This window comes from Sciurus vulgaris (genome assembly GCF_902686455.1).
Source record: "Sciurus vulgaris genome assembly, contig: HiC_scaffold_149_arrow_ctg1, whole genome shotgun sequence".
NCBI classification, from domain to species: domain Eukaryota; kingdom Metazoa; phylum Chordata; class Mammalia; order Rodentia; family Sciuridae; genus Sciurus; species Sciurus vulgaris.
Genome location: NW_027632904.1, coordinates 7,900 through 12,223, shown reverse-complemented (window position 1 = coordinate 12,223; position 4,324 = coordinate 7,900). Strand labels below are relative to the sequence as shown.

Below are 4,324 nucleotides of genomic sequence, written 5' to 3'. Positions count from 1 at the left end.
CTGGTGTTCAGAGTGGAACCACTGCAGACAGTGTCCTCTGAGAGGGACGGCGTCATGAACACTTAGTGGCACTAACTGCAACAGGCCCTGGGTAGTGACTGCACACTAACTCTTGGACCCTTGAGGCCACTGTCTCTGGGGTGACCGTTGTGCCATTCACAGGCGAGAGGAGGCAGCCTGTGTGGGCAAGGCCACTGCCCAGGACAGGCTGTGCGCAGCAGGCCATGGAGCCAGGTGCAGCCTGGCATGTTCCTCCTTGCTTCTCTTAGTGTGGGGGGCGACAGGACTGGGAAATGACACCCTTGACCTGGAGGTGGACCTCATGGCTGGCAGTCACCATCCTTCCCTCAGGCTGAGTGGACTTGGCCAGTGCACAGCAGCTGTGCTGTGTTCGTATGGCCAGCCCTTAGTGCCCGGCTCTTTCCCCCAAGCTTCGGCCCGGCTCTAACCCAGGTGACTTGATACTCTCCTGTCCTCAGGTCCCCTGTCAGTGCTCCACTACCCCATCAACAGCCTGACCAAGGAACCCCAAGGGCTTTGCCTTCATCACCTTCATGTTTCCCGAGCATGTGGTGAAGGCCTACGTGGCAGTGGATGGGCAGTTGTTCCAGGTGAGGTTGCTCATGGGCCTGCCAGGGTCGCCGAACCGGTGATGGAGGAGGGATGGCTCTGTGGAATGCAGGGAGCTCTGCTCTTCAGGGTCACCTTGCCATGTGCCCAGGCCACCTCCCCTCCGGTGCAACTTCATTCACAGCGTATGGACCTTGTGGGCTCCAGGCCAGACCTGGCCCACACACAGTCACTCATGTTCTCCCTGTGCAGAGCCTGGGGGCACAGTGTGAGGGGCTGTGGTGTATCACAGAAGGGCACCTTTCCCTTGGCATGTCAGGAAAGGTTGGCCATGTCAGGGACCCCAGCGCCAACTAGACCGAGAGTAATCGTGTGTCTGCTCTGTCTGCCGTCCCTGTCCTCCTGCAGGTCTGGCCCTGGGTCCAACTCGTTTAGGACAGGAGGCCTCACTAGACAGGAGGCCCCACTGGAGAGCAGGGCTGGAGGGTGCGAGGGCTGCTTGCCCACTTCCTCCCCTGTCCCCGCAGGGCAGGATGCTGACATCCCTGGCTCATCCTACAAGAAAAAGGTGTCCAAGGACAAAGTCAGAAGCTCCAGGTCCTTGCTAGCCCTGCCCAGGCTCCACCGCCCTTTCCCCCTTTCCAGGCCACATGGTCCTTTTTGCTCTCTAGCTTGAGGTTCATCCTCACCTCCGAGCCAACTTCCCCACTGCAGATTGGGAGAGCGGTGCCGAGCTCACTTATGCTCTGAGGTATCAAGTCCACTATGAGTGGACGGTTGCCACCTGCTGGGCCCTGGCACAGGTCAGCTGCTGGCACTGCCAGAGGTTGGATCTGTCAGCCCCACTACCTGCGGGTGGGGAGCCCACCCAGGACGGGCAAGCTGGCGGGAGGACTAGGAAGGCGGGGAGGCTTATCACAGGCTATGTGTCTGTGAGAGAGCACCTGTGGGTCCCAGCGTGGTCTGTCCTGCTCTGCCCCCATCCGCAGATTCCACAACTGGAACACGCTGTTCATGGGGCCCAACACCAGGGCTGATGCCATCACATAGAAATACAGTGCCACCAAGAGCCAAGTGTTGGATCACGTGAGTGGCAAGTGACTTGCGAGCTTTGTGTCTGCAGACCCTCTTGGCAAATCTGTCCAGGGCTGGACCCCTGCGGAGTTCTTTCTGGGCAAAACCAGGAGCGCATTTCAGCCACGTGGCAAGGGACGTCCCTTGATTCTGCCCATTGGCTGCTTTCTCCACGGTCCTCTGCCCTTCCTCAAGACACTAGAGGCCAACCTGTCTGTGGAGGTGGACAGCAAGCCCATGTGTAACTGAATGGCCTGGTGGCCATGTTTTTAAAAGAAGAAGAAAAATTAATTCTAGTAAATGTCATCTTCAGCTAACGCGTCTGAGGGATCGTCACTCCGCTGTGCCCAGCATAGTCACAGGGTGTTTCTCCCCCCTCGTTCCCACCCAGGCCACTGAATTCCATGCATAGCTGGACATGGGTTTGAACGAGCCACGCCTCAGGTGCCCAGTGGCTCATGGCTGCCATGCTAGGCAGTTCAGGTTGGCGTGAGTTGGAGGGAGGGATAAGGGACAGTCGCAGTGGCTCTGGTGCTGCGAGTGCCCCGAGCACCCCGAGTACCAGGGCTTCACAGTGCTGGCACAGGGTCCTGCCTTCTAGAGCCTTCTGGTGCCTTCTGGAGCCTCCTAGTGGAGACAGGTGGAGAGAGGAGAGCCTGGGCTTGTAGGGGAGGTGACAGAGCAAGGACTGCTTGGAGTGAGGGGTTGGGGTCAGGTTGAGCCCTGCAAAAGCCCCCAGGGGTTGCAGGAGGAGCTGCAGACATGCCCACTATGGAGAAGGGAAGAGCCCAAGTGAGTGCGGAGACACATGGCTGGAGAGGGCAGCAGAGGGTGGTAGGCAGGTGTGGCTGGGTGAGAGCCACTGCTGAACCCACTTCCATTGGGTCTGCTCAGCTTCTGGCTAGAGAGAGCAGATCAGGTCCACCTGATGGCTGTGGGCCTCCTTTCCCCTCTTTCTCAGGTGACCAAGTGCAGTGTGGCTGTCCATGTGCCCCTTGGGGAGACCCAGCTGGTGCAAGAGGTGTGGCACTTCCTTCTCCACAATGGGGTCAGCCTTCACTCCTTCAGCCAGGTGGGTCCCCACTGCCCTCCCTGCGGACTCTGATGGCCCCTAATGATGGCTGCTGCAGAGCTGGGGACGGGGCTCCAGGGAGGCTGGGGGTGTGTCGACAGGCCCTGTGGTGACTGGAACCAAAATCTGAGGGCTCACTGCTCAGCTGCCCCCCACAGGGACAGGCTGCTCCTGGGGCTTCTCCATCCATGCCTGTGGCAGCAGGTGGCCTGAAGTTCCACACTGAGATGCCAGTCTGATCAGTGGAACAGTAGCTGGGGCACCTGGGAGGTCCAGCAGGCTGGTCATTCACTGTCAGGGTCTGCACGATTCAGTGGGAAGGCTGGGGGCTGACTTCTCAGCAGAGCTGCCCAACTGTGGAACCAGCACATGGCCTGCTGGAGAGGGTGGCACCTCCTGGGTCTGCTTCCCAGGCACCTGGCCCCTGGCGCTCCAGACAGTGCTGGTGTCAGACTGGACCCCTGCTGCCATCCCTCACAAGTCCTGTCTGCTCCATAGGCCACAGCAGAGTGAAGCAAGACCATGATACTGGCCAAGAACCTTCCCACAGGCACCCTGGCAGCTGTGTTGCGGGAGACCTTCGGCCACTTCGGGAGCCTGGGCCAAGTGCTGCTGCCCAAGGGTGGTGTCACTGCCATCTTGGTGTTCCTGGAGCCCCTGGATGTGCACAGGGCCTTCCAAAACTTGGCCTACTCCAAGGTAGGGCTGCCACAGGGGAGAGGGAGATGGCATGTGGGAGGGCCCTCAGCCTGAGCTCCACCCTTCCGCAGTGCACCTGCAGAAAGCACCCTGCTCTGCCCCCTGCCCCATCCCTGCTTTCCCTGGCTTCTTTTCCTGCCTTAACTTGAGCCTTCACTGTCTGCTTCTCTGCTGTCCTGTACCCGTGATAAGCTGAAAGTCAGTTCTCTACACAGGGCTGTTTAAGAATATCTATAGCCACGGCATGTTGGCTTAAACCAACAGAAAGTTACCGTGGCAGAGCTGGCAGGCAGTTGTCCAAGTCCAGGGCGTGGCCAGCACCTCTGAGGGCTCAGAGAAGGACCTGTCCCTTGTCTCTGCCACCACTGGGCTCCTGGTGTCCCTCGGCTCCCTGCACCACTACCATCCCACTCCCGCCTGTGCCCCTTTGTGCCTTCTTGGTCCCAAATCTCCTCGTGGGTTTGCAGCCCACCCAGATAACACAGGACATCCCACCTCGGGATCTTGGTGACAGTGGCATGGGACGTCTACTTAGATTCTGGGGTGGAGGCATAGCCGTCTCTTGGGGAGACACCTTTTAACCCACCACGAGTACTTTGTCCAGCACCTTAATGCTTTACAGACCTCGGTCCCCCAATGATCCTCAGGGCAGACATGGCAGGTGTGGAGGTCATTTCTCCACAGCTGCTGCCCCCCATGGTCATCCCCAGCTCGGGCCCTGCCCACTGTGCTGCCAGGAACTCAGTGTGCTCCAGACACAAAAGACAGGTGCCAGAGCCAGCACCACAGACGCCCTTCTTCCTTCCTCCTGCTGCTGTGGGAAGGAATCATCACCAGGTGAAGGGTGGTGAATGACCTGCCCAGTCAAGGCCATGTCCCTCTTCTGCACATAAGGAAACTGAGGCCCAG

The 4,324-nt window shown here is 59.3% G+C and overlaps 1 long non-coding RNA gene across 1 annotated transcript; it reads left to right on the top strand.

The window, feature by feature from the left end:
* Positions 1–1,120: 1,120 nt before the first annotated feature.
* Positions 1,121–3,289, top strand: LOC306652224. The gene is made up of 3 exons (XR_013761325.1): positions 1,121–1,167; positions 2,606–2,692; positions 3,215–3,289. It is a non-coding gene; the product is annotated as an uncharacterized lncRNA (long non-coding RNA).
* The last annotated feature ends 1,035 nt before the right edge of the window (positions 3,290–4,324 follow it).